The 14,321-nt window shown below is 39.9% G+C and overlaps 1 protein-coding gene across 14 annotated transcripts in view; it reads right to left on the bottom strand.

Annotated features, from left to right (window-relative positions):
- Positions 1-14,321, bottom strand: part of WDR89 (WD repeat domain 89) — a 109,306-nt gene that overhangs the window by 24,870 nt on the left and 70,115 nt on the right. For 5 of the 14 annotated variants that reach the window (XR_012669095.1, XM_048854497.2, XM_048854500.2 and 2 more), the window contains exons 2-3: positions 12,107-12,212; positions 10,540-10,612 (exon numbers count right to left, since the gene is read on the bottom strand). The exons of 4 other annotated variants lie outside the window; for them this stretch is intronic. The gene's annotated coding sequence lies outside the window, so the exon portion shown is untranslated. 5 more of the 14 variants (XM_048854501.2, XM_048854503.2, XM_048854498.2 and 2 more) reach the window with 2 other exon arrangements.

Raw genomic sequence — 14,321 nt, 5'->3', positions numbered from 1 at the left:
CTAGAAAAAAAGGATATAAAGACATTTAAATACAGTGGGAACAATAACTCCTGTTATAACACATTGTTTCCAAAATATCTATAATGAAGTAAAGTATTTTATTGACCAGTATTTTAAAAAAGTACTTTCACACCAATAATTTGGCATACATATGCTTTGCGGTACTAAAGTTCATTCTTTTAAATCCATGATTAAAGCATTTTCTGGATGCTTTGCTTTTCATGCAACCATAAGCTTAAAATTTGTTCCTACTGTTCACAGCTTCCATTGAGAAAACTGGTGAGAAATTAATCTGAATTTTCCTCCTCCTCCTGTGCAGATGTGGTATTACTACTCCCACTTCATATTCTGAAAAATATATTTTTATTCAAGCTATCATTTTTGTAACACTACACCAATCTCAGTGCCTTAGTCACAATATCATTTTTTAAGAGTAAACACTTACTGATCCCTATTAATGAGGAAACAAAAATTTCCTCAGTTGTTTCCCCAGGACTCTGATAGGGCACCTCTGATCAACCCACACAGCTGGTCACGCCTTGAACCTGGTGTTTGGATTACTTATCGATACAGAGGAGACCACAATGCAGCCACTGCCTTGGATACACTATTATCTAACTAAGGCAATGGTGAGAATTCTCTAGTAACCAGACAACTCATGATCCTAGTCTGTCCACAAATTTCCAGGGATCCCATCAAATTCCAAAACATGGTAAAAGTCAGCAGCACTCTGCCCACAGGTCAAATAATTAAGGCTCTGGTAAGCTATTCTCCTCTACCCATAGCCACTGAGGTTCTGATTCCCAAATGATGGCTTCCTCCTAATAGGATCTCCTTCGTTTTGTGACAGCCTGATCCAGATGACAAGAAGAAAATGGCACAAAACAAGAAGATTAAATATCAGTGGCATCTAGCCCTTCTGTGTGAAGCTAAAGTGCTGCAATAGATCTCATCAAATGAGGTACTACATTAAGTATGGTTGAATAGCTACTTGAAGGGTGGGGATTAAGTAGAAGGTCTGAGAGCTCAAAAGTCAAAAAGTCCCCAGAACTACCTAAAACCTGTGGGGTCTTGTGGAAGGATATATTTAACATTCTCTATAGAGGTAAATGCTCAGTTCACAAAATCATATTACATGACACAGAATCGCATGAAGCTTGAACCTTCAAACCCTTCAGACATTAATTAAGTGGGAGTTCTGCATATGGAGAGCTTGCAAATTTGGGCTTTGTCACTGGTATCCCTCAGTCTCACTGGTGATCTAGAAATGTAGTGGTAATTACTAATCCCGGCTGGGTGTGATGGAGTTTAGTTAGAATGACTGACCCCAGCTGTGGAGAATCAGAGAGAAGATTATTTAAACAGCTGAACTCAGTCAGGGAGAAGACCCAGGAGACAGGAACAAGAAGAGTTCCCTCTTTGAGAAAGGCATGGGAAAACTAGGCTGGAAAAGAACCAAAGGGAGCAAGACAGGCCTGCAAAGAACAGAGAAATCCCTGAGGTAAACTGCCAAAGTCCCTGCGGGAAAATGTGCTGGGGAAATTCTGCAGGATCTAGGAGTACAGACAAAAGCAGAAGATACTTCAGAGAGGCCCGAGAGTGGCAGAACAATTATTAGTTGGAAGACACTGGACTCATAGTTGGACTCTTATTACCCCTGGAAGGGGAGTGAACTTTTATGTCACTTTGCTGGAAGGCTAGGCCATTGTGGGACCAAGGAAGTGGCTACATGGGGGAGAAAGGGGTGGGACAGAGGTACAAGAGGCAAAGTCCCCTGCAATATAGTGCCCTGATGCCAGGGGAGTGCTACAGCAGAAAGAGCTACCTATTACAGCCCTTAATCTACTAAAATAACTCAATTTCAGTTGGCCAATTTAGAATGAATAGATGACATTAAATAGATGAATAGATCCCCATTCCTTTAACTGGAACATATGACATATTGTATGCAGGGCCAGCTCCAGGATTTTTGCTGCCCCAAGCAAAAAAATTTTGGCCACCCCCGCTTTTTTTTCATGCCCCCCCTCCCCCAGCTCCGCCCCTTCCTAACTCCTTCACCAAATCCCTGGCCCCACCTCTTCCCCCGGGCATGCCACATTTCCCCCCCACACCATTCTTTCCTGCGGCTCCCCACCCCCAACCCCAGCCCTAGCTCCGCCTGCTCCCCTGAACATGCCGCCGCTCCACTTCTCCCCACTCCCTCTCAGGTGAAGGAGAGGCAGCGCGTTCAGAGGAGCAGGCGGAGTGGAGGTGAGCGATGGTGTGGGGGGAGCGCAGGAAGTAACGGGGGGGGGTAGAGGAACCACTCCCCACCCCAGCTCGCCTCCACTCCACCACCGCCACCTCCCCCGAGCGTGCCGCCGCTCAGCTTCTCCTCTCTCCTTCCCTCCCTCCCCGGCTTGCCACGCAAAACAGCTGTTTCACATGCGGCAAGCCTGAGAGGGAGGGCGGAGAAGCGCAGTGGCGGCGGTGCACTCAAGGGAGCAGGCGGAAGCAAGGCAGGGGCACATTTCTAGGGGCGGCATGGCCGGCACCAGAATGCCGCCCCTAGAAATGTGGCGCCCCAAGCACCTGCTTGTTTTGCTGATGCCTAGAGCCGGCCCTGATTATATGCATTATACACACACAAAAAATCTCACTCAGACATGCAAGTTCAATTATTTGATATCTGAAAAACCTGCCTTACAGTGAGAGATGTAAGGAGTTTAATCTACTTGGTTTATCTAACAGAAGATTAAGAGATGATGTCATCAAAGTCTGTAAATACCTAAGTGGACAAAATTTTTAACAGTAGAAGATTCTTTAATGGACAAAGGCATAACAAAATCTAATCTCTGGAAGCTGAAGCTAGACAAATTCAGACTAGAAATAAGGTTCAAATTTTTAACATAAGGATAATTAATCACTGGAACAGCTTTTCTAGGGATGTCATGGATTATCCATCATTTGAAGTCTTTAAATCAAGATTGGATATCCTTCATAACATATTCTGCAACTCCGCCAGAAGTTATGGGCTTGATCCAGGAATTACTGGTGAAATTCTATGGTCTGTGTTATAAAGGAGGTCAGATTAGAAGACCACATAGTCCCCTTCTGGCTTTAAAATGTATGAATCATAATTATGACCTCACATTTTTTTAAGGTCTTAATAACACATTACACACTTTCAAACTGACAGTATGTCTTTCAATAAAATAATAATCTCCCCAAGGTCAGAATCTGAGTACATTTTAACCAACTGAATGCAAGTGAATTTGTATCACAAGTGAAAGGAAGTTTGTCACATTGTTGAAGAGTCTGGGTTTATTTTACTGATTGCGTTGACTGGAAATTCATTAGTTATTACTATTATTTGAGTGACTAAGTTATTAAGAGTTGTGTGTTGTGAATTCCCTTTTAGCTTTAAGTAAGTGTGGGGGAGGGGGTAGCAGACAACACAGCATAGGTAGTAATCTTGGTGGAGATAGAGAAAGTAGAGGCTTGGGAATGGGGAGGGCAGCAGAGAGGTTGTGTGGTGATGTCCCAGGGTAGCAGGGATTGCAAGTTGTAAGTATGTAAGCAGGAGTGGGATATAAAGGTGATATTGGAGTTTGAGGAGCTCAGGTAATGAGGTGAGTGGGGCTTCGTACAGGAGGAGAAGCAAAAAGGCGGATAAGGATTAAAGCTTTTCCTGCCTTCTCTGCCCGCAGACTACAATGATTAGCAACACAGAGGCCCTTCTTCCTGGCAAGCCGTAACAAGTGCTACACACCTCCATGCTCCCCCACATTCCAGCTCTTTCCCCATCCCCTGCAAAAGATGCATTAACTTCCTGCTAGTTCCCAAAACTGCTGAGCTGCACGGTATTTGGCAACATGAGTCCCATTGTGATTCTTCTCCTACAGAGGAGTGCAGCATATTTCTGGCAATGGAAAACCACAAAAGGCTTGTCAAATCCAGACCGTGCCCTCTTTTTTTTAAATGAAGGTGCAACCTTGTTTTGTCAGCACAGTTTAGCTAAACCCCTTCCTTTTCACCAGCCCCCTCCCACTACTTCAGTCTCTAATAATGAGAGTGTCCCGGAGAAGAGGTGGTTACAGCAATTTGGGCCAACAAATCTAGCTAACACTCCACAATGAAGGAGGCTGTCAAGTTGGGAAACAGCAGACAGATCTGAACAATTCCATTGTCTCTTTTTGGCAGAGATCAAATTGTTTATGATGAATGGGGAGAATAACTGACTAAATTATGATTTCAAAAGCAGTATGTGTCTAAGGTAGGGGTGTACACACACACACACACACACACACCAGTTATTTACCTATAGGAAGCCATTGCATCCAGGGATGCCACTTCAGATTGGGGGTGGGGGGGGCGCAGATTTAACCATGATTTCAGGGGCTACTTAGGCACCTGAAAACTCTAGCTTTTTTGCAGATAACAATTTAGAAATTATCTGACAGGAGCACTGTATCTAATTCCTATATAAAGAAAGAAAAAATATATACACAAACACTAATTGAAACTATATTTTAAGTTTATATGTCAATCTAGCAAATGTTCCCAATCCCAAACCCTGAGGTAACAGTTTTGGAGCCTTACAACAGATATCAGAAACACAAGTTTGATACTTTGTATGCTATCTTTAGTAGAGATAAATAAAAATAAATAAAATCTGCTTGCCCCTACAACTGTTTTTTTTTAATGTCTTATGTTAAATTATGAAGAGGAGAATGAGAGAGATAGTTTATTCCAGGAATGTTTAGAGGTAAATAAATTATTAAAAACAATTAAAACCACTCCAGATATGAGCTAATACAATGGATAATGCCATGGTCTCATCTTGGCAAAATTGTTAATGGCCTTGTTGATATCCAGGCGTTTTGAAGCTTCACATTCCAGACTAAAATTACCAACTCACTTAAGCATTCATCTCCCATTGTGGATCTTAAATAGTCCTTTACTCTTGAACACAGAGAAGTACCTTTCACGTGATGCTGTAGAGACTGGAAGTCTCAACATAATATCTACATTAGACAGCAAAGACTGGTAACCCGTTGGTGTGTCATTGAGAACATTCCAGAATTCAGAAATTGAAGTCAATTTTTTTGGTGCAATGTGCTTCTTAGCAATTTCTACTTCTGCATCCAGATCACAAAAATTGGTGCCTGTTGATCCATACTGATCTGCCATTATTTTCAATTTCTCACAATCAAGAAAATTTTCACTTTTCCGGTCACAAGCAGTTAGTGCAGAAAGCAAACTGGAGTTGAAGGTGAATCCTCTATCAAGCTCAGCAAGAATTCTGTTCAGAACAGGATTGTAGAAATCAGATTTTATAGATTTTGAGTGCTCTTGGAAACATCATGTGTCAATGACTCACTCAGTGTAGTGGAAACAAATAACAAGGCCAGCTTGTAGGATACTTTGTTAGGTCTTCTTGCTATTTTTTGTATTTCTGTGCTGATCAAAAGTTCCAGTTGCCTGATCCGGACTAACAGTTTCAAGTTCCTTGGCAATGATCTCCGCTTCATCACATAGTCTTTCAGATGTTCTTATTTCTTGAATAGCAACATTGCTTGCTACTAAATCCATGGCACTTGATAAATTCAGTTTTTTATTCTGCAGTTCTTCTAAAGCACTATTCAAAATTTTGAATATTCTTTCCAAAACCAAGAGCTTCAACAGAAAGGAATAGCTCTTTAGCCTTACCATCAAGTCCTTTGCAGAGCTAACTGATGGTCCATCAGCTCTCTGAACTGAAATGGCTTCCAGTGTTTCCACTGCAGTGCCATAACTTATATGCAGTTTTCAGAGGGAGTCATGCTGGTATGACCAGCGAGTTTCACATACTGTACCTAGCTCGAGTACCTTCTGGCCTAGCTCCTGCTATGCCTTAAACAGTTCATGGTGCTTGTAACTACTGCTAAAGATGTACAGTTCCTTGGCAAATGCAAAGACTTCCTGATACTGGGTGATGCTGGAATATGTATCTGCAATGACAAGATTAAGCCTGCAAGCACGGCAGTGCACATAAATGGCAGGCATAATCCTTTCCTGAATTTGAGCTTGTACTGCCCACCCAGATAGAAGCTCCATCATAGCACTGAGCAACAATGTAATTAATATCAAGCTTCAAATACTGTAGTTCTTCAATAATCATTTTAAAAAGGATTCAGCATTTAGATTTTCCATGTGGAAGCAGCCCAGAACTCTTTCCTGAATTATTCCTTTTCGATAGAAGTGTAAAAGGAGACACAGCTCTTCTTTTTTTTTTTTGATGCATCTTTAGTTTCATCAACAAGGACAGAAAAATACTTGACATGTCCAACCTCTTCAACAATGCTTTCTCTCAGGGCTTCTGCTGCAGAATATATTAAATCATTCTGGTACTAGTGAGAGGTACAGTGTCTGTGACACTGTATGGAATTTGGGGGACACTTTAGGATATTATGAACACCAATATTGTAAAATTGTAATGAGTTGTGCAAGATATGCCATGCAAGATATCTGCAAAAATGTTATAATTTGCCAAGTATAATAAATCTTGTTTATATGTTTGTATCACCTTTGTATTATGAGTTATAGATATGTATGTATGTCTGTATTTCAAACTTGTGCTATGCTTCTGGGTGACACCCCCTGACAGTCTGGCATCAGCACTGCTTAGCCTGTTTGACAGCTCATCAAGGAGTATCAATGGTACAATTAACCCACTGAAAGGGTCAAGGGCTACACCTTATGACTCAGCAAGGCATGCAGGGGCATGCATATGGATAGAACTCTAAGGCTTCCAGGCCATGTGCTGGGGAGCTTGCCTTTGGAACAAAGGAAGCACAAGTTGCATGGCAACAGACTATAAAAGGCAGCTGCATCTTCTCCATTTTGTCTTCATTCCTGCTTCTTACCTCTGGAGTAATCTTTCTACAAATGAAGCTCTGAACAAAGGACTGAATGACCCATCCAAGCGGTGGATGAGTTCCAGAGGGACTTTCAAGCCAGTAAACTCACCAATACTGCTAGGTGCCTGATACGTGGACTTTGAATCTTTGTACGTATGTGACTGCTTTACCATTTAACATCTCTCTTCTTGTTCTTTCTTCTTTATAATAAACCTTTAGTTTTAGATAGCAATGGATTGGCTGGCAGTGTGGTATTTTGAGTAAGATCCAAACTTATACTGACCTGGTAACGTGGCTGACCCTTTGGGGTCAGAAGAATATTTTGTATATGTGAACAGAGTTTAAATAATTTCTTACTGTACTGGACGTATGTGCTGACTTGGAGCCAGAGAACTGGAATGCAATAAAGGGGGCTGTGTGATTTCCTTTTTCAGCTTCTCAATAACCAGTGTAGGGGATCAGGAGCACAATTTGTGACTGGTTGGGGAGTTTAACTTCAGAGTTACCCACCAGTCTTGGGAGTATCTGCTCTCCCTTTTGCAGCCTGCCCTGACCATGGCATTTCCAGTAAGGATTGCCCCAGACACACTGGATCACAGTGTCCATACTTGCTTCTTAGTCTATTCAAAAGGCTGGGCTGAGTTGAAGCAACCAGCTCAAGAATTTCCATGAAATTGCCTTGATTGCTAGAGTTAGGTATTTCATCATGCTGTGGAAAAGCAATACCATGCAGAGCATGGATACCTTTAAGAGTGTTTCAACATACTGGCAATTTTCAGCTATGGAAGCCTGACGACTGGAAACAAGTTGATCTGCAACACTTTTTGAACTGCTGCTCCTAAGTTTCAAGTAGTTTTGCCATGAGACGAAAACTGCCGTATGCCTGGAACTGAATGGATGTTGTTTTAACAAACTATGAAAATCTTCCCATTTCTTAAAGCTACACTCAATGAATGTTCTGTTGTTGCATTGTTCTCCTGGTCCAATTGTGCTTTGAGTAGTAAAGTGATGCCATGGAAAGCAAAAACAGAATCCTCTACAACTGAGTATTCAATAAAGGGGTACAAAGAAAACCAACTACAGTTGAAATGTCAACCTTAGGCTGTATCGGTTGTTCCTCTTTGTGCAATGAAATAAGCTATGGAGATGTTGTTGTTTTTCCTGTCATGAACAGGTAAACTCTGTTTAACAAAACCTTCTACCCTGCAGGTGATGTCAGAGCACACAGGACATCCTGAGATATGTAGTTGGTAGCCACTGATATATTGGCACAAGGATTATTATCCTGTTTGTTTTTCTGTGCTGAGTGCAGAACAATGCTACTTGAAAATGATCTGCGCAAATGCTTCCTAAAGGATGGTTCTTCACTGTCACAGTTTTCATAGCCAGGGGCCTTTCTTTTAAAAAATGATAAAATATTCCTCTGCTGTGGTGGTAGAGGTGCCACTGTACATGGGAATTTTTTTTTTTACATCAGCTTTTAAACATACAAAAATAGTAATAAAATAAAATCTACACTATTCTTTTATTTTTATTAAATTAAATATTATTTAAAGGCAACACAACAATGCCTTTCAATGAGGCAGGAATACTTGTGCAATAAATGAAACAAAGACGTATGAAACACTATGAAGCAAAAAATAAAATAGTATTTTTTTCCCTTTTTCTTTCCCCCCAATTACATGAAAGGCTTGGAAATGATTGCTGCTTCCTACTCTGATTTGGTTTATGGCAGCACAAGTGAATCAGATGTTAGTGAGTGTATTAGTGGTGAAAACAAATCATTCTGCAAAATAAAACTGAAGAAACCAAAGGAAAAAATGGTCAGTCAAATCAAACACTATATAAAGCATGACAGGTGTCTGCTTAGCACTGTTAGATAACCCTGCTTTTTAAAAAAAAAAAAAAGTCATCCACGCATATACACAGAATTCAACAAGGAACTCTTCATGGAGGTATGCTTCAGGGAACAGGATATCACACACTGAAGCAATAACTCTGACTCTCTGACACACACACACACACACTGTTATTGCCATTATCTACTCCAGCAGTTCTCAAACTTCATTGCACAGCGACCCCCTTCTGACAACAAAAATTACTATATAACTCCAAGAGGAGGGACCAAAGCCTGAGCCCACCTGAGCTCCACCACCCCAGACAGGGGGGCAAAAGCTCGAGCCCCGCCATCCTGTGTAGCGGATGAGTGAGAGGGGGGCCAAAGCCGAAGCCTAAGGGCTTCAGCTCCAGGCAGGGGGCCTGTAACCTGAGCCCCGCTGTCCAGGGCTGAAGCTGAAGCCTGAGCCCCACTGCCCAGGGCTGAAGCCCCTCAGGCTTTGGCTTCGACCAGAACAGTGGGGCTCAGGCTTCGGCCCTGGGCCTCTGCAAGTCTAACACCATCCCTGACGACCCTATTAAAATGGGGTTGTGACCCACTCTGGGGTCCCGACCCACAGTTTGAGAACCTCCGATTAGTCAATTGTTTTTCACTCCACTAAAAATGTATTTTAACATATGCGATTTAGTTTTGTTTTTTTTCTCTTTCATTAAGAACAGGGATTTATTTTTCTAATTATTTTGGCATTTACATTTACCCATCACAATCATGTACATGACTCACTAACATTTGACTCCATCATTACTATTAGTATCAGACTTGGGACCATACTTATTTCTTTCAAATTTTAAGTTATTTTACAGATACAATTAAAAATGCAATTTGAAAATAAGCAACCTTCACCTGCACAGCGTCTAAACTTAGGTATTTCACTAATGTTAATGACACTCATCAATATTAGATAGTTGCTTTATTTTTTTTCTTGAAACTGGCACTGCTAAGGTGAGTACAAGCTAAGTTTACATTCTAGAAGGCTACTACTATTTGATTGTATCACTTTAAATAATGAATGACAAAGCAGAAGATGGTAATAAGCGTAATAATGATAATTACTCCAGCCAGGGCAGGTTAGACATTTTAGAATTCACTACTCAAAGAATTAAATTTAAGCATAAGCATAAGTATCCAATGAAGTGAGCTGTAGCTCACGAAAGCTTATGCTCAAATAAATTGGTTAGTCTCTAAGGTGCCACAAGTACTCCTTTTCTTTTTGCGAATACAGACTAACACGGCTGTTACTCTGAAACCAAGCATAAGAGAGAAAATTATGAAATACACAGACCTGTAAAAAAACTAACAGAACAGTACTGTAATCCTTAAACTCTGAAAGAATAAAATTACAGAGAATATATATGCATTGCACATTTTGACAGGAAGTACCAAGAACAACAAAACAATTCCCTAAACTAGTTAAAACTATAATAATAATTTTTAAAAATCGCTGGCCTATTATTATGTGTGTGTGTTTTCAGGCTGTCAGGGCAACAAGTGTTTACATTGTAAGAACATGAGTTAGAACATAGGCACACTATGCGTTCAGAGAGTTTTCTTACTCTTACTCTTCATGTAATTCAAATAAACAAGGTATTATGTTATAAAATGAAGCAGACTCTGCCTGAAGCCTGTCTGTGAACTTCAGTGAATATTGAAGTGATGGACTAAAGAATCAACTGAATATGATGTGCACAACTTAAATGGATTATTTTTTTAATCAAAGAGACCAAATAATGACACACGTCGTTGAAAAAAAAACATACTTACCAGAAAGGATGGAACGCCATGTCTAAAAAGCAGAATTCTTCCAACCTCCACCAACGTGTATGTAGACACAGGACTGTTTCAACACAAGAAGTGATGCCATGCGTTAATATACTTCCCACTGAAGTGAAGAGCACCATGAGGTGGTGGCTGTGGATTATGGGATTTGTAGGAACAGGCTGGGAAAATCAGCAAAAAGAATGCGACTGCACAAACATCATATTTTAGATATGTGTATTGTTCGTAAAATTATAATATGGTATGAAACTTGGGGGAAAGGGGGTGCTGTCCTCCTGCCCTCCCTAAATAGTGACTCTGCCTGCCTCCCCCACCCCCAAAAACCTGCAAGATTGTCAGGGCAAAATTTGAAAAAGAGAGAATTATTAAATGTCTCTTCTGCAAAGAAAATTATTTCTACATAGAAAATGCAACTGTCCTCTGCCAAATTTGAAAACTATTTTTACTCACTGAAGTGTGAAGCATAAGGATTTTAGTCCTGAACTAAGTGTACATCTCAATTCAACCTTAACTGACGTTCCCACTGATGCCTTCATTACATGCACAAAGAAGATGTCTCAGCACGTCTCATCAATGGAACATGTTATTCCCTAATAAATCCACTTGGTGTCACTAACTGACCATCAGTCAATGAATATTTGAAACACCATCCTGACGAAACTAGAGAATCAAAGCTTTTAAAGAAGCTTAATACAGTAATTTGATCGAAGTAATGCCGAATTATCTAATCATTACAAGAACATGTGAAGAACTACCTTTGGACAGTCATGCAATTCTAATCTCCTCACTATTTTACCAGCACACATTACTGTATTTAGGTAAATGAAAAATTATCTTCTGTTTTTGGCATTACAATGAAGACTTAAATGAAGTTTTAAACATTTCTGACAACAGCATTGCCAACTCTCACAATTTCATCACGGATCTCACCAAATTTATTGTTTTTCTTAGAGGCTCAATTCTTGGAATCAAGGGATTACATAGAATCTCAGCTTTCATTAAAAAAGTAAGTTTCTGGCCCTCATTGTTGTGACACAAAGCTTGAAAACATGACCCCAGTATACCCTAAAAGTTCAGAAATTGGAATGCAAATAAACAGCACACCATTTTTTTTAAAATCTCATGATTTTTATGCTACTCTCATGCTTTTCTGGAGGGCCTGAATCAAGAGTTGTAAACATTTAGGGTTGGCATTAACAAGACAACAATTCCAAATCCGAGGACGGGCGTCACTATCTCCAACACAGAAGTCAAGTCACTTGTCACACAACACATACCTGTGTTTGCTCTTCAAACATCCAGCAAGTGTCAAAGTCTGCACCACACTCCACAACAGATGTCATGCTGAGACACTACCTCTTCTCAAATTAATATAGCACTAGAATTTTGGGCCCCAACGGAGTTCCCAAAGCATGATGCAATTACATAACACGCATCCTATCTGTTCAGCTGCTCAACTGATTTTGTCTTAAATCCATTATTCTCCCTCTGGGGTTGGTGCATACCATACACTAACTGCGGAAACTACATAAACTAAAACAAATCCACTTACCTAATACAAGTTTTGAAGAATTTTTATCAGGTTTGCTAGTAATAGACGTGTGTTTTTTGAACAAGTGTTAGTGCTTTCATAACCCATCTGCTTGTCCTTTCAGATCCTGTAAGAAAATCCTAATGCTAATTTCTACTATCTCCATCACTTCCATAACAACAGACATAACCTCATGCTTATTAGATTAGGCTCCCTGATTATCCAAAATCACTAGTAGCTGAACCTGCCTATCTGAGGAACAGGCAACACATCTCCCTGTCTAGAAAACAATTTTCCAATTTTAGTTTATTCGGAGGAGTTATAAATAATGAAGGGGACAAGTGACTGATACAGAGTGATCTGGATTGCTTGGTTAACCGGGCACAAGCAAACAATGTGTTTTAATAGAGTAAATGTATACATCTAGGAACAAAGAGTGCAGGCCATACTTACAGGATGGGGGACTCTATTCTGGGAAGCAATGACTCTGAAAAAGATTTGGGGGTTGTGATGGATAATCAGCTGAACATCAGCTCCAAGTGTGACACTATGGCCAAAAGAGCTGATGCATAAACAGGGGAATTCTGACTAGGAGTAGAGAGGTTATTTTAACTCCATAGTTGGCACTGGTGAGACCCTGCTGTAAAACTGTGTGCAGTCTAGGACATACAATTCAAAAAGGATGTTTATAAATTGGAGAGGGTTCAGAAAAGAGCTACAAGAATGATTAATGGATTAGAAAACATACCTTATAGAGATATGCCAAATAGATTGAGCTCCTTGAGTCTAATGAAGAAAAGGTTGAGGGGTGACTTGATTAAAATCTACAAATATTTACATGATGAAAAAATATTTAATAATGGGCTCTTCAATCTAGCAGAGAAAGTTAGAATACAATCCAATGGCTGGAAGTTGAAGCTAGACAAATTCAGATTGGAAATAAAATGTAAATGTTTAAGGGTGAGAGTAATTAACCATCAGAACAGTTTCCAAAGGATTCTGGTGGATTCTCCATCACTGCCAATTTTTAAATCAAGAGAGGATGTTTTTCTAGAAAATATACACTAAGAATTATTCTTGGGAAGCTCTATGGCCTGTGTTATATAGAAGGTCAGACCGGATGATCGTAATGTTCCTTTCGGGCCTTAGAATCTATGACTTTATGAGGTCACTTTGCCAATTTGTTAATTGCTTACCAGTTAGGCACTTATTCATTTGTATTTATTAATTCTTGTTGAAAAGCTGTGCAAGAGATTTTGGCAATAACGGACAGATCTGGAAACAAGAAGAGTGTGATAGTTCTGGCTGTATGGGGGAAGGAGATGGGTGTTCACAATTACAGACACTACAGAAGTATAAAAGAAAACTTTAAGACTTTACATGTCAAAGGAAAGTGCTGCTAAGGCCAAATAAAAAATAAACCATGAAGGGTTTCAGCAAATGATGGAGAAGAGGAACCTTTACTGAACATTTTGTTACAGTATTTTTCTTTAAATTGACTTCTAATTATATGAATAATTCTAGTGTTCGGATAGTTGAGATCCTACAGTACTTCACTACAGAACCAAGTAGAAGCAACAGCAGATTACAGTAAAATACAATCTAAGTAAAACAAAAAGAAAATATAGATCTCCCCCAAACATTTACAAATAAGAGTTTATTCCAAGTAGTAACTGAACCAAACTCTAAACTATGACTACAGTCATTCAAACAATGATGGCATAGTAATAACCAGACATTGCATAGGATTGTCTAGTTTAGTGCATTTTAATGTCACTGATAGAGATTGTGACGGCATTGGCTAGAACTAAACAAAGCACATGCAGTTCCTAGACAAAATTTTATATGAGCAGAGATCCTCAAATACCTTTGAGGATCTGGGCCACATAGCTTGGATGCACTACAGTGCTGTCGAAACAATTCCAGTATTCTGTCATTCATGTTTTGAGAAGACTTCAAGTTATGTTTAGTGATGTGGAAAACTGTCCCTGAAGAACTGGTTTTCCTGGTGATCAAACTAATGTCTAAAAAAGTGAAAGGCTAGTACATTAAAATGCCATGTCACTTAACTAGCTTCCATGATATTTCTGTTGCAATATAATGTATATATTCCATTATAGGACCCAGTTCATGAAAGCACTTGTGTTTGAGCTCTACTGAGTTCAAATTAAGCAGGTGCTTAAGTGATTTTGTGGATAGCGATGTTTCTTGAATATGGGCCACAAAAATGAACTGC

This window comes from Caretta caretta, chromosome 6 (genome assembly GCF_965140235.1).
Source record: "Caretta caretta isolate rCarCar2 chromosome 6, rCarCar1.hap1, whole genome shotgun sequence".
Classification (NCBI taxonomy): domain Eukaryota; kingdom Metazoa; phylum Chordata; order Testudines; family Cheloniidae; genus Caretta; species Caretta caretta.
This window is presented reverse-complemented; position numbering and strand designations above follow the sequence as displayed.